The sequence below is a fragment of the Protopterus annectens genome, chromosome 9.part0 (genome assembly GCF_019279795.1).
Source record: "Protopterus annectens isolate FY-2018-M chromosome 9.part0, PAN1.0, whole genome shotgun sequence".
In the NCBI taxonomy this organism is placed as follows: Eukaryota; Metazoa; Chordata; order Ceratodontiformes; family Protopteridae; genus Protopterus; species Protopterus annectens.
This window is the reverse complement of record NC_056743.1, coordinates 1,767,727,882-1,767,754,370: the sequence shown is the minus strand read 5'-3', so window position 1 is coordinate 1,767,754,370 and position 26,489 is coordinate 1,767,727,882. Positions and strand designations below refer to the sequence as shown.

Below are 26,489 nucleotides of genomic sequence, written 5' to 3'. Positions count from 1 at the left end.
GGTATATGCAGGCTGTGTATGTGTATGTTTCTGTGTGTGTCTGTGAGTGTATGTGTATGTTATAATCTGATTGGCTGGACATATGTGTAGTAGACTAGTACTTTATGTAGTGGTGATGTGTTTGTGGTTTAGTTGCTGTAGCATGCATGTGTTGGCAGTAGCTGGTTTTCTGGGTGGTTTTATACGTGAGTAGGTTACCGGTCACAAAAGTATTTAAGCTTTACTTTGGGGATAATATGTGTTCAATAATGTGTGTTAGCAAGATGCATGTTGTTCAGTTTATTTTTTTCAACAATGTATGCTTTGATGGATAGTGTTGTCATTAAGAGAGGAACACTCAATTTATTAAAAAACGTGTGTGTGTGTGTGTGTGTGTGTGTGTGTGTGTGTGTGTGTGTGTGTGTGTGTGTGTGTGTGTGTATACACGAGTGTGAATGCACGTGTATACACACACACACACACAAGCACACATATATATGTATATAAAAAAAAAATATATATATATATATTTATATATATATATATATATATATATATATATATATATATATCACTTCAACAAGCTGTATATCATTTTTGAAATAACACAAAGCTTTACTCATATCAATATGCATAAAGGGTAATTACATCAATGTTTGCTAAATTCAAGATGGTAAAGTAGAAAAATTAGCAATCCAGCTATATATTTGTTTTGCGCGTGTCTCCTCCTTTTAATGTGGGACCCATGATAGAGATGAACAAATATCCTTGGTAACAAGGACCAGTGCTGACTTTGAACACTGCATCCTCTAAATTAATAACGACTGAAAAGTTACTTAATTATATATCTATATATCGATATATATATATATATATATATATATATATATATATATATATATATATTTTTTTTTTTTTTTAATTTCTGAAAATAAATTCACTGGGAAACAGATTTAACGCGTCTTGTTTTTCTGGCACTCCAAGCCAAAAAATACAGTTTATGTGTGTTTGCAAATTATGTTTTTTCTAAAAACTAGGCACTAAAGCATTCCAGTTTGTCAACCAAAAAAAATCACCTGCCCTGTTTAATACCAGCAATGTTTAGAAAATAAAATGCAGTATAGCTTGTGTCTGACAAAGAAATTTGCTATACACCAAGGGAAAACATCACCTTGTTTATTATTAAAAGGCTGTATTTTGTGATTTTTTTCCTTTGTCAGTCTAGAACTGTCTCCCACTATAAAGAGGGCTTCTTCATTAGCTTGAGTTGAATGCAGTAGGGCCGTAGAGTGTCAGTACAGGAGAAGGATGTATCAGAATAGCAACATTCCGTGTCTGGCAGCTCTTGTGCTTCTTGACACCACAGCAGTCAAAGGCTAATTGTTGAACCCATCATTCACTACCACTGTAAGCTTTCAGTTAGCCATTGTTTCATTTTGTCTTTAGCATTCAATGAATGACTCTCTTCTCCTTAATTCTGGGATACTCACATGGGCTAGGGAGCACTACACCGGCAAGCCTTAGACATTTTTTCTTAGAATCATTCCAGTTTCAATTAAGTTTTCAGGGAACTATGGCCTTTATAAATTATTGTTCACTGACAGCAAAGCAAATATTTTTGAAGACAATGATAACAGAATCTGCACACGATACAGTAAGCCAGTTAACTCTGAAAACCTGCATAGCATTCTTCTTTTTCTCTAACTGATAAAGTGTGATAAAGACCCAGAACCCCATATTACACTGTACATATTAAACTGGCATGATTTCATAGCAGGCAGAGGCAGACAGTGTGATACCTGATGAATCATTATCAAGGAAAGCCCTGATGCTGGCTCAGCAGCTAAAAAAAGTCTGATATTATCATTCTGCATATTAACACTATGTCAGATATCATCAGATACTATATAAATACAGATATTTGCATGATTACTATAGTATACTTATTTCCAAGGTTTTGCCTTTGTAAAAACATTTTTGTGGCTTATGTCCCAGACTGTGATTTGAATGCATATTCCAACTCATATTAGACAGGTATGCATATTTTATGTACTTTATATATTCTTTAATTAGTATTTGCTTATGCTATTCTCATATGGCATCTGTTTTCTGGAACTCACTTAACTGTTTTACTTTCAAAAGTTGATTTCTTGCCTAATGTTGTTGCCAAGACACTGACATTGTGTATTTTCCTCCTCCTGTCTTAGACACAGTTACTGCATCACATTCATTCAATACTTGATTGTATTTTTGTACCTGTTTTTCCTGCTCTCATCTGCAGCATACAATCTCTGGTTATGTCCTATTCAGTTAGAAAACTTTTATTTTCTTTCCTTTCTCTTCATTCTTTACTTTCTTCTTCATGTTCCCAGGCCCATAAATAAAGTCGTCTTTTTCCTCTCATCTCTACCTTTGGAGATTCTCCTTCTGTTCTCCTGCACTTTAGAGATTTCTGTCCATTTATTATGCTGCCTTTAAAGCTTTCTTTTGCTCTGGTTGTGCTTTTGCTGTAACAAAGAAAAAATTATCCCTTCTCTGATAAGCCTTGTTTAGCCTTGAACATTTTTCTGAACTCTCTTCCTATTTCTTGATTTTGGTTCTTTATTCTGATAAGGTCAGTGTGTTCGTCATGGTGACGTTCTGAATTACTCTGCTCTTATTCATTGATTTTAGCGGATATAAAGGCTAAGCATCAAAGTAACAAGCTGTGAATGAACATACATTCAACTAAAGCATATTTTAGAAACTTTAAAAAAGATACATCTGTAATGTGGTTTCAGTAGAGATTTATTAGAAACTTAAGATCTCTGAAGTGTCTGTCTAACTTCATTAGTTGAAGGATATTATATTAACTCTCAAGATTTCAGACACAAATCTCCCATTGTTCTTTACTTTCAAAAATAATTTATTTTCCAAAGGCACCATATTATTCCTAACATGCTTTTACAATATTTGTATTTTCTCTATATAACTAATCCAGTGTAAAAACAGCATAACAAGTTCATAACTTGTTATTAGGCACATAGTCCAAGAGACCACTGGGCATCCAAGCTCAATTCCACAAGAAAACTCTCCAGTTAAGCCACATGCTCAGAGTGACACAGCAGGCAAAAATGGAGGCACAGGGAATTAAACCATGTACTACAACTATAGGAAGCAGTTTATAAAGAGATTATAGCCTTAATCCTCTTCACTAACTGCAAGGCCAAAACCACATGATATTCTTAGACGAGGCTATTGTTTATTTTGATTTGTTTTATATATACATATACATATGAGCATTTGATATTTTCTCTACAACACATTTCATCTACAAAATAACTGTCATAGTTGATCTAAAACATATTTCATCAGAAACAGAAATGACTGAATGACATTTGATAGTAAAGCTGATAAGGCTACAGAAAATCACTGCTGATGTGCTTTCGGATTATAGTAATTATAATACAAATTTGTGTGATGGCCAGTATCTGTACCTTGCTAATGCCCAGTGTTATGCTGTATCTCTATCTGTAGAAGTTTGTGTTTGCGCACAAGCACTGATTCACTGTGTGAGGAGTTTTCTCTTTTCTCTGTAGCTGTGAGACTGTGGAGTTAGTATATTTAATTAAGGGGATGTAGGGGTACAAGGGAGTTTGCCTCTTCAAAAAACAAAGTATTTGCAGTATAAGAAATTTTAGATGTAATGTGATTTGACTAAGTGTGTTTTAGATTAAAATATGTAGTTGATCATTTTTTATATATTTTGTAGTTAGATAAAAATTGTCTTAGATAAAACGTAATAGGCTCATACTCATATATATATATATATATATATATATATATATATATATATGTGTGTGTATTTTATATATATATATATAAATATATATATATATATATATGCGTGTGTGTGTGTGTGTGTGTGTGTGTGTGTGTGTGTGTGTGTGTGTGTGTGTGTGTGTGTGTGTGTGTGTGTGTGTGTGTGTGTGTGTGTGTGTGTGTGTGTGTGTGTGTGCTCGCAAGAGTGTATTTTTGTTAACTGGGTAATCCCTCACTGGACACAAACATTCCTTTAAAGGGGCTACCCAGAAATATCGGTTAAGTAACTTGCTCAGCCACACAGTAAAAACTAAGGGAAGCAAACTTAGAACTACAGGAAAAACCTTATTAACATCTTGCAGCTGAGTCAAACTGCATGGTATACATTATATAACATGTTTTACACTATTTGTATCTAATAGATATGAAGATAAAATTATATTTTTTTCAGAGTTAAACTATTCTAAGGTCATTTTAATATACTTGACAGTATGGGGGGGGGGGGCATCACTTATTTCCATAATATTATACAGCTGTCTCTGGAGCATCTTATATAAATGTATGCACTGTGGTGGCATGCCCTTAATATAAAATATAAAACAGTTAAGTGCAAGAGTCGTGTAAGGAATACATTGTCAATTTAAGTAATGATGAATTTCTCTTTTGACTTGAGAGTGCTTAATAAAAAACTTCCAATGCGTAGCTAAACTAAGAGATATTTAAGTGGATCACTAAACTCCACTTACTAGTAGGGCCTTCCTTATTCCTTCTGAAAACAGGATGTCAGTGACATAATATAAATAGAAGCAAATGCCCTGGTGTCCAGCTTGCCATGGTGGTATGGCACACTTGAAATGGATATGGGTGCAGCCTTTGGATATCTGCAATAATTTAGGCTATGCATTTAAACAGACAATACATTTTCTGACCAAACAAATACTCTGTCTTTTGTATAGCCTGATGTGTATGTCTGTGTCACATCAGGTTTTTCTAAGCCTTAAGACTTACTCATGCTTGTGCAGCACTCCTTCTTCTCTTTTTATACATACGTTTGTGAAATCTTATGAGTTTCTTCTTTGCAGTCATGGTGATTTTTTTAAGTTGTCAGTTTAACAGCATTATACCACTAAACTAAATGATTTGAATAAAGAATTACCTGTGTGTGGCTAAAGTGAGGATTTCACTAAAGAATTACCTGTGTGTGGCTAAAGTGAGGATTTGACTAAAGAATTACCTGTGTGTGGCTAAAGTGAGGATTTGACTAAAGAATTACCTGGATGTGGATGGAGTGCAAGAAAATAATCAATCAATAAGAGAACACCTTACATCAAGTGGAAATTCCCATTTATCACGTAATTATATCCTTTACTATTAAAAATACTCCTAAGCAGCACACCATAAAGATTTATGACTTCTTGATACATCTACAAGTAGTCTTTCTTATCTTTCTTTTCTATAACTTTATGTTTTCTTATGCCCACACTGCCTGCGCACTACTATTTCCAAATATACATTGGCACAATTATGTCCCTACTTACATATCTTCCTTTGCTTCTTCCCTCTACAGGAACATTAGCTCCTCTACTTATTTAAATAATTAATTCTGTAAAAAAGACAAACATCTTCTACTTAAACTTCCACGCTGATATCTCTTACTCATCATTTGAAAACATATCATAAGCTGTTCAGTATATTCTAAACTGTGAATATATATTTGCATGTAGGATTCCAGGTTTTGCATATTCTAGTACTAACTACTGCATGCTCATATGTTTACTACTTTTCATTTGCATATTGTATTTTCATTATTAACGTGTTTTCTAATATGTTATTTATTGATGGATCTTTTCTCGATAGCTGCCTAATGTAAACTTGTGATGACTAGTTGGACTAACCTGTTATGAAGCAGTTTTTAAACACATAAATAATGTCTGCATGCATAAATTTGTTCATAGGTTCATAGGTAGGTACTAGGCTATTGGCCCTAGGGCCTATATAAGCCTAGCCAGAAAGGTACCCTGGCTTTCGCCACCCAAGAAAATTATTTTCCTGTGCCCCTGTCGGGCAGGGCCACAGAGGTGATCCCCGGGGTGAATTTCTTATTTCCCATCCAATCATCAAGATTTTTCTTGAAGACTGCTAATGAGGAACTCTGTTTGACATAGATAGGTAGTCTGTTCCAGAGTATGGGAAGTCTCTGGAACAGGAATGTATCCCTCCAGCATGTTTTGTTTATTGTAGTGACAAGGTTTATGTCCCTAGAGCGTGTAGCTCGGAGGGATTGGGATTTCTTTAAGTGGAGCATGTCCAACAGCTCTGGGTTTGACATAGCTTTGTATGTTAGGCAGAGATTGCCTCTGAGTAGGTGATATGCCACGGAGTAAAGCTGGAGTTTTTTGAGACGGTCTGCGTAGGGCATCTGTTTGAGGCTGGTAATCCTCTTTGTGAGGTATTTCTGCGGCCTTTCCAGTTGTTGTAGATGTCTTGTGAGGTACATACCAAAAGGGGCGTTGTACTCTATAATGGGTCTAATGAGTGACGAGTAGAGGGGAATAATGACCTTCTTCTACCCTACAGTCACTTGCCAACTATCTGGTCCTCCTAACATTATAACACAGTAGTTCAACTCGTATTGTTCATATGCAAAATGTAGACAGTGAAGCAACCAGAGTTACTAAGAATTGTCTACAAAATCCAACAAAACAAACAAAACAAAACAATAGGCCTGTAAAAAGATCTATTTGCAGTAACCTCTGGGTCTTAATTATTAGGACCACTCAGCAGAAGTAACATGTTGCCAGGCACCCATCCTTTCTAACATCAATGCATCCCTCACTTTCTGGTTTTACGTTCATTTCAAAATTAAGGAAAATGGATAAAAAAAACTGAGGAGAGGACAGGGGAAGACAGATGCAATAACACCAAAGCTGGGAGGCACAGGAAGGAAAAGTTATCAAAGATGGAACCTCTTACATACATATTCATTATGGTAAACATATAACTTTCATATCTGATAAGAAAAGGTCTATCTATGGCAACCTCTTTCAAATAATTCAGTTAAGCTTCCTGGTTATACATTTGTCACATTATGTTTTCTGGGTGCATAGCTTTTGAAGTGAGGTAAGAACAGAAGCTTCTCTCTCAAAAAGGCCTTAATCCTTGGTAGTCAGTATAAACTGAAAAGTCAAGTAGCCGGCCTTACTGAATGACAAGTCACATGCAGTTTGCCTAAAGCACAGGGCTACAGTTTCTTGAAGAGTCATTGTCTGAAAGACAAAGAATGAAAGCATTCATATATTCATATAATGGAGGAATAGTGTTCTCTTCCTTTTCACACATATCATCTACAAATTAATTTAATTTCTTACTGATGGATAATATTAACTGGTTAACAGATTCATCCAATTTATAATCTTTCATTAATTATTCTGGTGACTTAGTTTTTCCTTTTTCAAATCAATTAGGTCATAATACTAATCCATCCCTTTTTAGTAAATTCATTTTTACATTGTTCTGAGTTTCCTTAAGTCTAAAAGTGAGTGCAATGGGAAAGCACAAAATATTTCCATTTTAACATTAGTGGGGTTTTAAAACATATTTCTTACCTGTGGAATAACATCTTAAGTCTTTCTCGTATGGACAGACCTGATAAGTGTCTCATGTTGAGAAGCAAAGACATTGGCAACCTTCAAACACTGGACCCCACCCAGTTTGGGTTTGTGAAGGGCCGATCTTGTCTCCTGAACCTGATTGACTTCTTTGAATCAGTCTCCAGAGCCATGGACAAGGGTAAGGTGGTCCACACAGCCTATCTAGACCTTGCCAAGGCCTTTGACACCATCCCCCACTCTGGAATCATAGATAAACTTACTAAGTTGGGCATTAATCCCTATGTCACCCAATGGGTTGCTAAATGGCTTACTGATAGAACCCACACTGTAAAAGTAGCCGACTCCAAATCCAGCTCCAGACAAGTGACAAGTGGAGTACCTCAGGGTTCAGTCCTGGGGCCGCTCTTGTTTGGCATCTACTTCTCTGAAGTACAGGTCAACACTAAGGGACTCTGGCTAACAAAGTTTGCAGATGACTGCAAACTGGGAGCCATTATTGAATCCCCAAATGATCTGGATACTCTACAAAAGGGCCTTACAGAAACAGATGCTTGGTGCCAGAGCCATGGGCTCAAGCTCAATGCCAAGAAATGTATTGTTATCCCCTTTGGGAAAAACATGTATCCATGAATTACCACATAGGTGGCAGTACACTAAACACAGAAAGTGTGATAAGAGACTTAGGGACACAGGTGGACAGTGGTCTCACCTTCGATAACCACATCGCCACAACAGTCAGGAAATCCTTCTATGTGGCACACCTCATCACGAAGGGCTTTTCATCCAGAAAAAAGGAGGTCATTGTCCCACTGTACTCATCCCTCATTAGACCCATTATAGAATACAATGCCCCATTTGGTATGTACCTCTCAAGACATCTGCAACAACTGGAAAGGCCTCAGAAATACCTCACTAAAAGAATCACAGGCCTAAAGCAGATGCCCTACGCTGACCGCCTTAAAAAACTCCAGCTATACTCTGTCGCATATCGTCTACTCAGAGGCGATCTCTGCTTAACATACAAGGCCATGTCAAACCCAGAGTTGTTGGGACATGCTACACTTAAAGAAATCCCAATCCCTCAGAGCTACACGCTCCAGGGATCTAAACCTTGTCATCACAATAAACAAAACATGCTGGAGGGATAGGTTCCTGACTCAGAGACTCCCCAGACTCTGGAATAGATTGCCCATACATGTCAAGCAGAGTGCCTCTTTGGACCTCTTCAAGAGGAACCTTGACGATTGGATGGGAGAAAGGAAATTCACCCCAGGGATCACGTCAGTCACCCTGCTAGACAGGGGTCCAGGAAAGTAAATAATGTGGGAAGAAATAGCCAGGGAATTGTTATGGCTAGGCTTGTATAGGCCCTAGGGCTGATAGCCTAGTACCAACCTATGAACCTATGAAGCTTTGTTCCTTTTCCTTTCCAATATATTTTGATAGCTTGGGCATCCTGCTAGACTAAAAATTGAACTCAGAGAGGGGAAAGAAGAGGAGAAGAGAAGAGAGGAGAGGAGAGGAGAGGAGAGGAGAAGAGAGGAGAGGAGTGGAGAAGAGAGGAGAAGAGAAGAGGAGAGGAGAGGAGAGGAGAGGAGAGGAGAAGAGAAGAGAAGAGAAGAGAAGAGAAGAGAAGAGAAGAGAAGAGAAGAGGTACAGACTATCCAATGAATATGATCTCCCTTACTCATTTGTTCTTTGAGATCCTTCTCCATGTTTGGACAAAGTAGAAGAACCTCCACCTTACTACTTGGCAAGGAATCAGGATTGCTGAAATCTGCCATGTGGCAGACCACTGCATCCTGATGATCAACACATTCCTCGGCCTCTGGGCTCACAACCTTAATGAGAACCAAATTTGGGGTTCTCTACTCCTAGTACCCTCCTACTACTTCTTCTACAGGCCATGCTGGAATTACACCCAAGCACTAGAAAAGGTACAGTGAAGTGGATAAAACTTACTGGCTTCTGCTGAAGATGACAATAGGGCTATGTCCAGCACTGCCACTGGCTCCTTAGTGTACTACAAAAGGTAAACTGCAGAGAATTAAATTTAACACACACGGTAGTAAGTGTTTCCCCCTGCTCTTTCATACTTCCAGGTGCTCAATCAGGGGAAGAAAGGTGGATATATTGAAAAGGATAGCTTTGGATCATCTATCTCTATCATTACTCTAGGTATACATCGTTTGTATCTAGCATGAGCAAACCAATCCTCTTCGGTAATATAGGTCACAGTCCCCAACTCATCCCCCTCAATTGGTACCATTTAAACATTCCATGTAAGATAGTGGCTCTAAAGGAGGATAAGGTCCTTAGGATCACATCCAGCTTGCAGTGTCTTCTGAAAAGTATGTAGAGAAGCCCATGTTACAGATACACACATTTCATCCAAGGATGCATTCTTGAAAAATGTTTGAGATGTAATTATTGCTGTTGCTGGATGTGTGGTGATACATATCAAAGATCTGTTATACTTTCCATACCAAAATGTACTATACCACAGCCATCTAGACTGAGTGACTTACAGTCTAATCTATTGTAGCATGGGATACAAAAAACTTCAGGTTTTGTGGAAGATATGGAAAGATTAATGGCCTGGTTTACATGTATCTTTACAAGCCTCTTGACCATAAAGGTGGGGTTTGTTCACAAGACCATTCTATCCTTGTGAAAAGTAAGGTAAGGAGGATCAGGACATGTGGCTTACATATCTGAGATTCTTCTGACAAAAGTTAATGCTACCAGAAGAATTGTTTGCTAAGACAAGTTTTTCAATTCTGCAAAAGAATCAGGTTCAAACTGTTGTAATGTAAACATCTCCAAAATAAAATTCAAGTCACTAGGCATTATTTTCTTTAAAATTGCTCGAAGGGTGGAGGCACCCTGGGAAAGGCTATCTGCTTACACCACTACAAGTGTTTAAAGGGCTTTTTGACGGAGAGCTGTTTCAATACCATTTTTTATAAGTATTCTGTCATGAAGCGGAGGCTCTGATGTCTCCCCCCACAAATATAGGTACAGGTTTTTGCCAGTCATCTAATTTCTCTTCTACTAAAAATGTAAATTATGAAAATAACTTTCTTCTGCCAGGTGCACAGGTAGTTTTCTTCAGTAGTTATCTTACTTTTTCCATCCTCACAGTCCTGCTTCTTTTTCTGTCTCAGGGCTTTGATATAGTGGGGAAAAGCTTATGACTTTGTTCATGTTCCATTTCCCTCAATTCAGTATGAGATTCTTCTCTCTCTCTCTCTCTCTCTCTCTCTCTCTCTCTCTCCCCTACCTCTCCTCCTCTCCATTTCTCTCAGTGTGGGCCTCTCCCTGTTCATCTCTTTACTGGCTTATTTATTATCTTAACTTCTGATTTCTCTCTTACTGTGTTTTTAACTGTGAGCACATTACTGTAATTCTCTATACAGCATTTTTTTTAAAATTTAACAGCAGGAGTGTTTTAATAAAACTCTGTATTAGATTTACATGTTCCTTCCTTTCAGAGTCAAATTTTGATTCCATTTGAAATTTCAAGTTAAACACCTTTTTATTGGGTCCATGTAGCTCTGATAACTTCTATGATGAAATACTTCCCTTCCCCCTACATTATTTTCCATAACACATGAAATGGAGAAAGTCTTGACCAACTATCTCATCATGGGTTAAGTCAGGTACTGAAGTTACTAGGTACATTACTTTACCTAGAAAACGTTTCATTTTGCTTATTTTGCTTGTGATATAGGCTGCTCTTTTTTGTCCCACATGCATACGGTACTTCAATTTTCTGTGTACTGGTTGTTTTATGGTTGCAAACATACTATGTCCTAACCAATGTAACAATGCTCCCTAAGTCTAACAGCTACTGCAATTCTTTGCCATCTCCGACAATGGTGCATTTAACTAGCTTAGAAAGAGCATAATGACAGAAAAAAACAGACTCTACACATCTAACAGATAACACTGCATCAAATTCCAAATGCACGCTTTCAGATATAACTTGCTAAGCAGCTGGTAGGCTGGCATAAATAGTTTTCACAGGCATAATATTGCTCGTATTAACTGTACAATATTTTGCTATGTGCCCCTTCTGAGAACACTTAGATCAGTTCAGATAGTAATTATTGTTTGCAGAAAAAGACACATACTTAAGTTATGACACTGTTAGTAACTGATGCATCCAAGTATGACATATTTTACATGTTCAGCTAATAACAGACATCCCACAGAAACAATTATCTGTTTTAGGACTTAGGGTCATTTTGAGAAATCCACATTCTTAAATCTGTAGGCAGTGCCCTCTTATATAAATATCTTCAGCTTAGAGTCCTAAACTTTTTCTTACAGCATTTAATTAAAAATCTAACCAGAATGTTTGAATATATATTAAATCACCCATTTATGACCTTACCAGTCAGTCCATACAGAAAGTCCTTGTTAAAGTCTGTGCCTCAGGTGAAGCACCACCCTTAGCAAGGATCTCTTTTTATCAGTTTTTGATAACTGTGTAGCTCACCACTCTCCAGATTCACATATAGTTTTGGTGCATCTCCTGCCACCTAAACAGGCAGGATGCTGGCCCATTCATCTTGGAGCCAGTTCTCCATAGCTGCAAATTCTTTTAAACATAAGCAGATGTGCTTGCATACCATCTTCCATACTCAAGCTCCTTCAGTGAGACATCGGTTTTTTGATCTCCAAAGAAGATAGCAGGTTGGTTGGCTATAAAGATGATTTGCTTCTTCTTCTTTTGGCTTTTCCCGGTTAGGGGTCACCGCAGCAGATCACCTGTCCGCTCATGATTGGCAGTGGAGTTTTTTACGGTGTCAAGTTGCCATCCCGGCACACAACCTTCCACAGAAGGCACACACACGCACGGCCAATTTAGAGTGCCCAATCCACATCTTTGGGGTGTGGGAGGAAACCAGAGCACCCGGAGGAAACCCACATGACCACAGGGAGGACATGCAGACTCCACACAGAAGGCACCCCAGTTGAGGATCGAACTGGAGAACCTCTTGCTGTGAGGTGGCAATGCTAACCGCTGCACCACCATGGCCACCCATAAAGATGATTTGCTATTGCATGCTAAATAAATGCTAACCCATTAATAGCACCTCTGTCTTGTAAGCTAATCAAGTATTAATCTGCAAAAGCAGCTTGAATAGATTTACTAGAATGTATTAAAGGCTCCATCAACCTTTCTATTTGTTAGTACAACACAGCTGCTGCTGCAGCACTCACAGGGTCAAAGGTAATTTCCGAACATAATCCAAATACAGCACATAGTCTGTAGGAAGTAGCCCTTTTTGCTGTCACTAGAACTCTCTAATGAATAATAGATACAACCCCTTTCTGTGGTTAGAACAAATCCAGATAAGGAACAAGGTCCTTCTCTCCATCACAAAGCACAAACTTAAAGAAGTCAATAATCCATTACAAAAATGGTTTCATTTTTATCAGTCACTAAGTCCATTTTCAAAAGCAGCATTCGCTCAGATAGACTTGCATTCAAATTCATGAGTGAGGCAGAAATAGTTCAGGCAGAATATCTTAGCTTGCATCTAGAGTCACAGTTTGTAGAAAAACAGTATTTCTTTTGTCTGATAAAGTCCACTAATATAACAGTTTGGTTAAGCTTGGAGTCACAGAAACAGTCATCGAGGCAGCTTTTCAGCTGTTACACATAGATTTATTTACATGGCTAATGAAAATTATGCTTTTTACACAGCTTGTGGAACCAAAGAAAAAACTTAGTCATGCAAATTCTGTAAATACTTTCCCATACATACAAGTTCATAGCAATCCAGGAAGTTCCTATAAACTTTTCAGAGTCCAGTTCAGCAGTTGTAGCAGTTTCAGCAAACTTTTATGCTGGTTTCCAAAGTACTGCAGTGCTTACAAATATTAGCCTTTCAAATGTCTTCCATACAATGGTAAATGTCCTCCCTCCCTCCCTCTCAGGGCCAACAGTTTCCCAAATGGAGCTTCAGTTCTTTCTCTAGACCCTGAAAGCTGCTTTCTCTCTTCACTCATACCTAAAAAAGACCCCATTCACAGAATGCTCCCAAGACACCAAAAGGTCACACATCTGTCTTCCTTACTGTCAGAAACTATTGTATGCTGCCGGAGGCATACTGTTACCTGATTAATCATTATGGATATCTGCCTCACTGTGGCTTGGCTAAGCCACTAAACCATTCCTGTAATATGCAGCACTGTATTACAATGCACAAATGTATAAGACTGTGGGGGGTATATATAATAAACACACACACACGCACACACACACACGTATATGCGTGTGTGTGTGTGTGTGTGTGTGTGTGTGTGTGTGTGTGTGTGTGTGTGTGTGTGTGTGTTTGCATGTATATTTCTACACATGTACTAAAAATGGAATTACAGTAATGACTGGAAATTATAGGAATAAGTCCCAGATTTTATAAGCTATCCTGCACCTCACTGAGTACAAACTGGATGAGCTTGGTTGAATTCAGCATACCTATGCTGAACTCCCCACTCACTGATTTCCCATCACTCTTTTGTGGTTCCAAAGCATGCACCAATAGTGATTCATTCTTTTTCACAAATTTTACTTTACTTCATATTGGTGTGACCATGGAATTGGTATATATATGTTCGAAGGGGTAGGGCTTGCCCCCCACATGCGGGGGCGGGGGGGGGGCTGGGAGGGTGAGATCTGAAAAAGTCATTTATAATTAATTTTTTCATTGGGGTTTCATTTCCAAAAAGCTGTGTTCATTGAGTTGTTTCCTCACTGAGCTGTAACTAGGTGGAATTGACTTCATCTCACAAACATGGAATTTCAGTGTTTTAAGAACTATAGATCAGCATACACGATGCTGTGACTAGATCTTTCTAAGGTGAGCTGCAATGAAACTACTAAGCTTAAAGCCAGACTTTCTGCCTGACTTTGATAATTAGAATGTTGCTTGCCTGAAGTGATTTGTATACATTAAAGGACATGACTGGTATGTACCATGTAAATGGAATTGCTGAACATATACATTGGGAACAGTCTTTTTCAGTGCCCCTAATCTGCTGGCACTGAACCTGATTATCGTATTATTCTTTTTAAAATGACTGAGTTGTTGTTTTATGATCATATTCCCTATATCTCTGTTATCACTCAGTACATTCTCCCATTTACTATGAATAATTCTCAGGAAACTCTCCTGTGATAATCACAGTCACTAATGCACTGTAATTAACATACAAAAAAATGCAGTTTCGCAAAGTAAAAATTCTAGGGAATTTTGCTGTTGACTGCTAAACTTAGTTTCTAGACATAACGGTTATTTGACTGTCACTTTCTAACATGTCTGTGAATAAGCAAAAAAGATCTGATTCCAAATACAGAGCATGACATAATGGAACTGGATTTACAGTAATAGCAGCAACTGATTAAAAATACACTCTTCTGAGTTAAGTATCTGATGTAAGATGCCAAGGTCATGGGGATCCTTTGTTTTTACCATTGCATAAGAAATACAAATTTTGGTTCATAATCATATTTGTCTAGTAAACTTAAAAAATAACATAATTGTTCATCTTTCAAGTGATGAACAATTCCAAGATATTTACTACAGTTCCAGTTTACTGGCTTTTGTAAATTTATTTTTAACAGCAATAGATAGTAAACTGTGTGAGGCTATATAGCCTTTAGAGGTGGCTGGGAGGTTTCAAACAACACTGATTACTGCAACTGTTAACAGTGGGGAAGAGGAAGATGCCACATTATGGTAAAAGGTTACCTCAGCTTTACCCTGGGTACTGTACAAAAAGAGCCAGGCTGGTTGTGAAACCCTCTGCTTGCTTGACTTGACTGGTGTAACCTTTCCATGACTGACAAAGTGCAAGACCATTTATCTAGTGCTTGACTTCATGTGAAATCCCTTTTGCTGTTTCAACTGGCCAAAAATGACAACCTCTGTTCCAACACTACAATGAGGCAAGGGTGTGGACAACTCAAATATCTCACTCTGGGTCATTTTTAGAACTGGCCAAAATTAAATACTGCTGGTTCTGTGACACAGAGGTAAAAGTATGATAAGCAGTCCAGATGACCTGAGATGGACTAGTGATTCTCTGGGGCAGCTATTGAGAGAGCAGAATCAAGCAGGCAGTTCTGGCCCACACATCCTGGGGGGTATTGAAGACAGTCCATCCCACCACAGTGTAAGCATCAGCTGGAGAAAGGTGTGTATAGCATGAAGTTTACAGTGCAGAGATGAGTATTTGGCTGTGCTACACCCCATTCATAAGGCAGCATTCACTTGCATATGTACAGGAGCATGCATGCTCATAGGGAAAAACACAGTAGGCCCTCATATCTGAAACTGACCACAGCAGGGGTGGGGTGCCGAAACTGAATGCAAATAAATGTGTGCCGTATATAATAGCAAAGCAGCCTACTTGGATGTTTGGACATTTAACTGTCTGTGCCACTTTTGGCTTTGGTAAACATTTGTATCATGCCCTGTTACATATGTAATCTAGCCTTGACAAGGCATGAAGTTTAGTCACATCATTTAATCCTAGCTGTCCAGGTATGGATCTGTTTGGATATTGCAAACACTGTTGTCCAGCCTTTTAGCAACAGATATCAGAAAACAGTCCAGTCTCAACAAAACAGGGAGTATGATTTATTCTTATTTTCACTGCCAGCTGTTCTATATTCTCACATTCCTAAGGCAGAAGTGTAGCTTTGGTAGCAGCCAGAGGACTGGGACACTGCCCATGACTTACATTGTTAAAGCCTGCTCTGGCACTGGTATAATGCTTACAACAATTTCACAATTAGCAATTGTGCTATATCATCCTTGTTTGAATTATTAGCTTTCTCCCTGAGTTGTCAGGGTAAGGACGTCAAAAGTCCACTCTGACTGTGGCATAGCATACATCAATATTGCTTCTATAATATGGCTGCCTTGGGGCACCCAGACGGCACAAATGTGACCAAATGTAAAGTTAAGTTTGATTTAATTAACTAGATTAATTTACTAGGCATACACTGCACCTATAATTCAATTAGATTCCGAACCACTGTGTAAAATGAATAAAGGCACCAGCACTACAACACAAAGAATTTATTCCAACACTCCACAGACTTGGAATAAATTCTTCGTGTTGTAGTGCTGGTGCCTTTATTCATTTTACACAGTGGTTCGGAATCAAATTGAATTCTTGGTTTGAACCTGCCTTGGTTCTTTTGGAGTGTTTTTTTCTTTGCTGTTTTTTATACACTGCACCTATGTTCAGATGCAGCCCTAAAGAAAGCCAAATACAGTAATACTGAACATAACATCATTGTACCTAGTTAGGATCTCTACAAACAGCAATGCATTAGGTCCAAAGAGAATATACATGCATCAATTTAAGATATAAAATTCAGAAGCACATGACAGAAGTTATAATATATGTATACCTGAAACTTGTTAGTGTGAGTCACTAAGCTCTGTAATTAAGTGTGATTAGGGGGAAACATACACTAGGTCTGAAACTGCTGTTTATCCAAAAATCCTGCCTTCCCTGAGCTAAGGCTAACTCAGAGTTAGCACATATAACTAGCAGAAATTAGAAAGTATAGCACCAACATAAGGGGGTGCAGGTAACTAACCATCCCTGAAAAAAAAAAGTTTTAATGTTAAAAGTTTCTCAAACTTTATTGCTGCATGTGCAGGACTGCCCTTAGAGTTATGGGACTGGGACTCGCACTAATAGAATGTGGAATTTCTGATAGGGCACTTAATATGTGTATAATGGATAAAGTAAAAAAAAAAAAAAAACAAAGGGAAAAGGAAAGCATAACACAGCACAATAAAAATACTTTACCTCTTACAGGAAATAACTTAGCTGTAGCAAGTTATACAGCAGAATCTTTCAGCACATGTATACAGGCTACATTCATTAGTTTGCCTGAAATGTGGATGGCTGAGACAGCACACTTGTAATATAGGTTCATAGGTAGGTACTAGGCTATAGGCCCAAGGGCCTGCGTAAGCCTAGCCAACAAGGTTCCCTGGCTTAAGCCACCCAAGAAAGTTATTTTCCTGTGCCACTGTTGAGCAGAGACACAGAAGTGATCCCCGGGGTGTATTTCCTATTTCCCATCCACTCATCAAGATTTTTCTTGAAGAGTGCTAATGAAGAACTTTGCTTGACATAGATGGGTAGCCTGTTCCAGAGTATGGAAAGTCTGTGGGACAGGAATCTATCCCTCCAGCATGTCCTGTTTATTGTGGTGACAAGATTTAGGTCCCTAGAGCATGTAGCTTGGAGGGATCAGGATTTCTTTAGGTGTAGCATGTCCAACAGCTCTGGGTTTGACATAGCTTTATATGTTAGGCAGAGATCACCTCGGAGTAGGTGATATGCTACGGAGTAAAGCTGGAGTTTTTTTAGATGGTCAGTGTAGGGCATTTGTTTGAGGCCAGAAATCCGCTTTGTGAGGTACTTCTGTGGCCTTTCTAGCTGCTGCAGATGCCCTGTGAGGTACATTCCAAAAGTGGCATTGTACTCTATAATGGGTCTAATGAGTGTTGAGTAGAGGGGAACAATGACCTCTTTTTTCCTTAATGAGAACCCTTTTATGATGAGGTGTGCCACGCAGAAGGACTTCCTGACTACTGTGGCGATGTGACTATCAAAGGAGAGACTACTGTCCACCTGGGACCCAAGGTCTCTTATCACACATTCGGTGTGAAGTAGATTGCTGCCTATGTGGTAGTTCATGGGTACAGAGTTTTTATTTTATTTTATTTTATTTTATTTATTTTACATTTGTTGACCGGGCTAGTCTAGCTGGAGACATGTCCATTTTCAGTAGAGGCCTGGGGAGAAAAGCTCCAAGAAATCGTACAGAGTTTATACAAAGTTAAAATAGAAGTTATACAGATATTGAAAGAACAGAATTATCACAATTTTTTTTTTTATACAAATAGAACAAATTAGAATTACCATGGTCATTTTGATTTTGTAAGGTACAGATATATAGTATACATATATGTTATATGCAATAATGTAGTTTATTGATACATAAAAGGTAGTTACTATAGGATGGGGTGAGATAAGTGAATAGGAGAAGTTTTAGTCAGGGTTAGTACAGGTGCATAGCCAGTGATTATTGAGATATAGTTTTAGATTCCTTTTAAAAAGTGAGAGAGAAGTCTGAGATGTGATTTCAGAGGGGAGTTTATTCCATAGTTTTCCTACAGAGTTAGAGAACGAGGAGTCACCTGCTGAGTTGTTGGATTTGGTAGTACTGATCAGAAGTTTGTTTGAGGAGCGTAGATTTTTGAGATTATTATAAGGTGTAATGAGGCTAGAGATGATTGGAGTATTGCTATGTTGATACAGGGTCTTGTGGGCTATTGTAAGCTGGTGAAATTGAAGCTGGTTAAGAAATTGAAGCCAGTTTAATTGTTTAAGATTTATACAGTGATGGGTTCTGAAAGGAGAGCCTGTAGCAAATCTAGCAATATTATTATAGGAAGTTGTTAGTTCCTTGAGGTTGTTTTTAGAAAGATTGGTATAAATGGGAGAGGCGTAAAGCAGAGTGGATATTAGGTGAGTTCTGGCTATAGCGGACCTAGCTCCTGGTGTAAGATAGGATTTAATTCTGTAAAGGGATCCCAGTTTTTTGTTAACTAACTTTATTGTAGCGTTTATGTGAGTATCAAAGTTTAGACTGTTGTCTATTGTTATTCCTAACAGTTTAGTGGTAGGGTCAGGAGAGATAAGAGTACCATTGTTAGAAGTGAGATTAAAATGTAAAGAGGTGGACTTATGGCAGATTATGGTAGTGTCATCTGAGTATTGAATGCAGGTGGAGTATTGAATAGCTGTTTGCAGGTCATTAATGAAGATGGAAAATAAGAGTGAGCCTAATATGGAGCCTTGTGGGACACCGAGGAAGACAGGAAGGTGATTAGATAGTTTATTTTGCCAGAGTACAGCCTGCTGACGATTATCAAGGTAAGATGTAAACCAGTTCAAAGATAGAGGATCAAGTGAAAGAGAATTTAGTGTATGAAGGAGTAGTTGGTGGTTAACCATGTCAAAAGCTTTGGATAGGTCAATGAAGACTGCAGATGAAAGACAATTATTGTTGCGATTATTGTTGATGCAGTTTGTGAATGATAGCAGGGCAGTGGTGGTACTATGGAAAGGTCTGAAGCCATGTTGACAGTTAGCAAGTAGGTTGTTCTGGAGAAGGTGGTTGAGTAGTTGTTTATGGATGCATTTTTCCATAATTTTTGCAATAGGGGATAGTAAAGCTATGGGACGAAAGTTGGAAAAGTCATTAGGGTTCCCCCCCCCTTATGTAGTGGGATGATATGCAAAATTTTCCAGATTGATGGTACCGTTCCTTCACTTATTGTTCTATTTATCAGAATAGAACTAGGGTAGGCTATGGCTTTAGCTCCCTTTTGCAAGAATTCTGCTGGGAGTTTGTCAGCTGAGGGGGTGGTCGGTTTTAACTTTTGGAGAAGGGAGGAAATGTAGGAAGTAGACACTGGTTGTAGGTGAAATAGAGGGGGTGGATTTGTAGAAGAAGTGGGCAGGTTAGATAAATCAGGTGATAGGTGGCTAGCTAGAGTTTGGATGGTATCTGTGAAGAAAGAGTTAAAGGCATTTGCTGTTTGTGTGGGATTCTCAGGGTTTGAGCCTAGTGGGTTGGGTGTGATCAATTGGCCTGGGTAAAGAAGATTGTTAATACTAGTCCAAAATGTTTTGGGTTCTTTGAGAGGTTTGTTGTAATTGGAGATCATAATTCTTTTTATCGAGCAGGATGGCTTTTTTTGTACTGTTTCTATGTTCTCTAAAGGTTTGGCGGTCTATCAGATTTTTAGTAGTACGCCATTTTGCCCAGGATTTATTTCTAAGTAGGATTTTTTTGTTTAGTATTGTTAGTGAGCCAAGGGGCTGGTTTAGCTTTGACTCTTATAGAGCGAGTTGGAGCGTGGTGATCCATGGTAGCTAAGAATGTGGAATTAAAGTATTCCACTGCTTCATTTAGAGGGAGAGTTTTTAATGGTGTCCAATTACATAATTTCAGTTCTGTTTGGAAAAGTTTTGGGTTAAATTGCTTTTTAGAGCGTAGTGTTCTGAAAGTGTTAGGGAATATTATGTTGGTTTTATGTCTGATAATAAATGTTAGTGAATGGTCACTTAGGTCATCTGGAAGGGTTCCTGTTATGTAGGTTTGCTGAGGAGCATTATTAAGTATCCAATCCAAGATACTTTCTTTGTTATTGAGTCTATTGGTTCTGGTAGGGCAGTTTATAAGTTATGAGAAGCCATAAAGGTTAATATGGGTAGTGGGGTTAGTATTAGTACAGGAATTCCAATCTATATTAAAGTCCCCAAGGACCATGGTTTCTTGTGGGAGATTAATAGAAAGCCAGTTAAGGATATACTCTAGTGTATTACTGTTATTTCCTGGGGGAAGATAAACACAGATAATGTTTATGGCTTTACATGTGTTTACCTGAAGTTTGGAGATAATTATTTCTGCACTAGTGTCTATAGATAAGTTAAGATTTAAAATGCTGACTTGTAGCTCTGTTTTATAGAGGATTGCTATTCCCCCTCCCTTTTTGGAAGTACGGTCTAGTCTAATGATATTGTAACCAGGTGGGGTGATTTCATTGTCTTTAATGGTAGGTTTTAGCCATGTTTCTGATAAACATAGGATATCAAATGGGTGAGCCTGTAGGAGGGCGTGACCTTGAGCAATTTTATTGCAAATACTACATATGTTCAGATGTGCTATTGAGAGTGAGTTGGTAGGTTTGGTAGGTGATAGGGTCATAGTTTTGTCTTGGTTGTTGTTTGCAGTGGTGGGGGGATTGTTAGGGCCAGGGTTGGGGTAAATGTCTCCATCTAATAGTGAGTGGGGGAGTGTTAAAGGGTTAGGCTGTTGCGGCTTACAATAGAAGTCAAATAATTTTCTAGTTTTCAGGTTAGTGAACTTAGTGTGTGCTAGTCTATGATATTTGGCTAGTAGATAGCTGGGTTTGAAAATGAGGTTTAGGAAGTTTTGAGAGAAAGGTATTGTTGGTGTTGAGATGTGTTTGGATGGGAAGGCAAGGGTATAGTGGAGTGAATATTCATAGGAGGTAAAGAGATAGGTGATGGCTAGAGGAGGTAATAAAAAGACCCAAATTAATAAATGTACTTTGTGGGAGATGATTGGCATAGACATTTTTAAAGGATGGTGAGGTGAGAGAGAAGTGGGAGGTAGGTATTAAAAGCACTGGAGAGATATAGTAGTTGGTTAGGTGTTAGAAAAAGGAGGGATGAGAGGTAGGTATAAGTGGGTGGGTTGTGAAAGAAAGGGGGTTGGAAGTGTTAATGATGTGTTTTGTATGATAGGTGTAGGTATAGAGGGGTGTGTCCTTTAGGGAAATAATTGTAGGAGCACTGGGGGCGGGTGGAATTTGGGGGCAGGGTAGGGGAGCGGAGTGAGCCCGAAGGGCGAATGGAGCGGGTAGAGACAAGAGAGTGGTCTGTCAAGGAAGACAATCAGTGAAGTATGAGAAATTCAGCAGGTAAGTTTGGTAGATCTGGGAATTGGAGTGGGAGAGTGTGGAAGAAAGTCAAGAGGCTAGTAGGAAGAGATGCAGGCTATTAGAGGAATAGGTTACAGCAGGGCTAAAAAAGAAAAAGGGATTTAGAAGGGAGAGTCTGGAGGGGGCTAGAAGTACTGGAAAGGCTGGGATGACTAGGGAAAGAGGAGACAAAGTGCAAGCAAAGCAAGCAGAGGGTGGGGGTATGGCTGCTGGCTGATATGGCAGTTTAAATTGGATACCTATCAAGTATCACAATATTAACATATACATTTAGTAGAAGATACAATATTATTTGACATGCAATCTTAGTTTAACTTGGCTTTCAATCCAGGGGGGTACTTTGGTTACCCAAGTGAGGAGCTACACAAGCAGGCTTAGGTAGGTGAGTAGAGTTGGTCTTTGGAGTCCAGCAGGGCACAGCCCAAGGTAGAGAAATTAGGTAAAAGAAGTATGAACAACTGGAGAAAATAAAAAACATAAAGAGAGAAGAAAGTTAGATACTGGGTATGGAAACAGGGGAGAAATTAGTTAAACAGTAAAAGTAAAACAGAAACACATGAGCTTGTTCAATAACATAGCAATATCAGCATCAAGTGAAGTAACAACTGAAACTAGGTATTAGCACTAGAACATTCCACTTTTGTATTTTGTTTCATTCTATAGAACTGGATAATAGCAGCTATATATAAACATTGAAACTAGCAATTTAAAAGGAAATATCAAATCTAGTACAATGCTTTTTAACTATAAATGCAGCAGATAGAGACTAAAACATTGTAGACAGAGTTCAATGATCAGTAAAAGCATTTAACTCTAATTCGGGGGCTAGCGACAATACAATTTTAGCCAGAGATTCAGTGAACAGAAAAAGTACATTTAGCTTTATTTCAGCATCAGGTACAAATTCAACAAGACCTAGGCACAAAACAGTGAAACAGAAAAACACATGCATGTGCCCCAATAGATTAAACACAACACAGATAGACTTACAATCTAGTATCTAGGGGAAGTTTTTACCAAAGGGGATGACACTGCACTTTTTGGAATTGTGCTTGAGGCCATGGCTCTGACACCAGGTATCTGTCTCAGCGAGGCCCTTCTGTAGGATTTCCACATCATTTGGGGACTTGACTATGGCTCCTAATTTGCAGTCATCTGCGAACTTCATTAGCCAGAGGCCTTCTGTGTTACCCTGTATTCAGAGACGTAGATACCAAACAGGAGAGGTCCCAGGATGGAACCCTGTGGTACTTCACTTGTCACTGCTTTGAGGTCAGATTTGGAGTCTGCAACTTTTACAGTCTGGGTTTTGTCAGTTTGCCAATTGGCAACCCATCTTGTGACATAGGGATTTATACCTAGTTTAGTGGGTTTAGCTATAATTCCAGAATGGGGGATGGTGTCGAAAGCCTTAGCGAGGTCAAGATAGGCTGTATGAACCACCTTACCCTGATCTACAGCTTTGGTGACTGCCTCAAAGAAGTCGATCAGGTTCAGGAGGCATGATCTGCCTTTAACAAACCTGAACTGGGTGGGATCCAGAGTTTGGAGGTTACCAGTGTCTTTGTTTATGAGTTCCATGATGATACATTCCATGGCCTTGCAGACCAGGCTCATCAGGCTAATAGGTCGATAGTTCCCGGGATCAGTGACGGCTCCCCCTTTGTGGAGTGGGATAACTGTTGCTGTGCACCATTCAGTGGGCACAAAGCCTGATGCAAAGCTATTATTGAATATGGTGCTTAAGTGGGGAGCCAGTTCTTTCTGAAGTTCATGTAAAATGCAGCCTGGGATGTTGTCCGGTCCCATGGATGCTGTGTTTTATCATACGTTTCATTTCATTAGGAGACCACTTTGACATAAAACATCAAATTCTTTTCTTATTTTTCCTCACTTAACTTGTCCAACCCACTTTGTGTGTGTGTGTGTGTGTGTGTGTGTGTGTGTGTGTGTGTGTGTGTGTGTGTGTGTGTGTGTGCACACGCGCACATGCGCATTCATTATTAATAACCATTACAATTTGATTTATGAATTTCCCAACAAAGGTTATCAGTACCCCATCATACCTCTCAACCGTACCAAATTTCTTGGCTTTTACCGGTTTTGAGGTCCAAATAATGGGGTGCCACGATTCCCGAGAAGCACCCCTTCATTTCTGATTTTCACGGCTCTGTTTTTGAATTTTCGGCATTTTTACCTGACGTCATCACGTATGCGATGACATCGGTGCCGTTAGCCTACCAGCCTGTCAGAATTGAAGCTCAAGTGCAAGCTTTTCCGGATGCTCCAGGAACGTATTTGTGAGGGAATTATGAATGGAATGTAAACTGCAAGGGAATATGTGACGCAATGAAGAATTTAAGTGAGAAAAATTACAAACTGCAAGGGACTATGAAGAACATAAGCCAGGGACTGATGCGAGGGCGCCAATGAAGAACTTAAGCCAGGGACTGCAAGTGAGCAAAGAAATTACGAGCATTGCTGCAAGTCAGGTAACCGTTACAAGGTGTGTGTGTGTGTGTGTGTGTGTGTGTGTGTGTGTGTGTGTGTGTGTGTGTGTGTGTGTGTGTGTGTGTGTGTGTGTGTGTTACTGAACATACATGCAGATATCCATGTCAGACATGCACACACTTTCATCAGATTTAGAGTCCTCGATTCTTCCATCTTTGAAATATGGGAGAACACCAGCAGGAATGCAGACATCCACACAGAAGGCACCCCAGCCAGGAACAGAACCAGAGAATTTCTTATTGTGAGGTGGCATTGCTGTTCATTGTGCCAAGGTGAGCGCTACAGATAACTTTAAAAAAAGTATAAGCAATTCTGAAACTAAGACAAAAAAGTTAACAGTTCTGAAAGCAAGCCCTCAACATAGTGTTAGGTTTATGTTTAGAATTACGGTTGGGTTTAGGTTAAGATTAAGGTGAGAATTATGGTTAAAATTAGGGTTAGCATGCCTGATTAAAGATAGTGCAGGGTGGCTAAGCAACAGCTTTTTTGCAGAGCTCTGAGCAGCAAAAGAAAAAATCTAACTTTGTTCTAGTTCTATAAATAAATTAACATATTTGCTTTCATCAATCAAATGTCTCTAAATGTTATTTTCTACCAATGAATAAAAATCAGGAGAATGTATGTTACCAAATATACATTAAATGTTTTTCACATGGTGATGGACAGGTTGACAGACGAGATCAGACAGGAGTCCCCGTGGACTATGATGTTTGCAGATGACATTGTGATCTGTAGTGAGTGTAGGGAACAGGTGGAGGAGACCCTGGGGAGGTGGAGATATGCTCTAGAGAGAAGAGGAATGAAGGTCAGCAGGACTAAGACAGAATATATGTGTGTGAATGAGAGGGAGGACAGAGGAATGGTGAGGATGCAAGGAGTAGAGGTGGCGAAGGTGAATGAGTTTAAGTACTTGGGATCAGCAGTTCAGAGTAATGGTGAGTGTGGAAGAGAGGCTAAGAAGAGAGTACAGGCAGGATGGAGTGGGTGGAGAAGAGTGTCAGGAGTGATTTGTGACAGACGAGTACCTGTAAGAGTGAAAGGGAAGGTCTACAAGAGGGTAGTGAGACCAGCTATGTTATACGGGTTGGAGACAGTGGCATTGACAAAAAGGCAGGAGTCAGAGCTTGACGTGGCAGAGTTGAAGATGTTAAGATTTGCACTGGGTGTGACGAGGATGGACAGGATTAGGAATAAGTATATTAGAGGGTCAGCCCAGGTTGGAAGGTTTGGAGACAAAGCCAGAGAGGCAAGATTACGTTGGTTTGGACATGTGCTGAGGAGGGATGCAGAGTATATTGGGAAAAAGATGCTAAGGATGAAGCTGCCAGGTAACAGGAAAAGAGGAAGGCCTAAGATAAGGTTTATGGATGTGGTGAGAGAGGACATGCAGGTGGTTGGTGTGACAGAGCAACATGCAGAGGACAGGAAGAAATGGAAACAGTTGATCTGCTGTGGCGACCCCTAACGGGAGCAGCCGAAAGAAGAAGAAGAAGTTTTTCACATGTATATCTTGATTTCAGTTTCCTTAGCAGGGAAATGGAAGTACATTCTAACTGATAAGACAGTGACATGAAGAAGCAGAATTGCTTTTTGGAATACAGCCTCAATAGAAAAGTGACCTTGTGGCCAAAAATAAAAGTAAAAAAAAAATAAAAAATGAAGGCAGTTATACATGTTAGAGCAAGACACTGTCTTTAGAAATGAAAAGTTGAAGACATCAATCAAGTACTTAATATTCTCACAGAGAATACAGTCAGTTCTCATTCTGAACAAACAAGGTGGGAAGTGTGAGGAAAAAAGAGTGACTCTGGCAAATACCTAGCCTATGGCCCTCCTACGTAAGCAGTACAAAAGCCCACAAAATGACAACTCGCCCAGTCTTATAAAGATACAAGTCAGTTTTGAGTGGTTTGAATTATATAGATGAAATATTTACCCTTGCTGTATCCTCTCTACTGAGAGATAATTGCCAGCTTTACTATAAGCAGCATTGAGCAGTTCA

The 26,489-nt window shown here is 39.0% G+C and overlaps 1 protein-coding gene across 7 annotated transcripts in view; it reads left to right on the top strand.

Moving 5' to 3' along the window:
• ELAVL3 (ELAV like RNA binding protein 3) overlaps positions 1–26,489 on the top strand; it is a 439,048-nt gene that overhangs the window by 86,910 nt on the left and 325,649 nt on the right. The window lies entirely within an intron of this gene.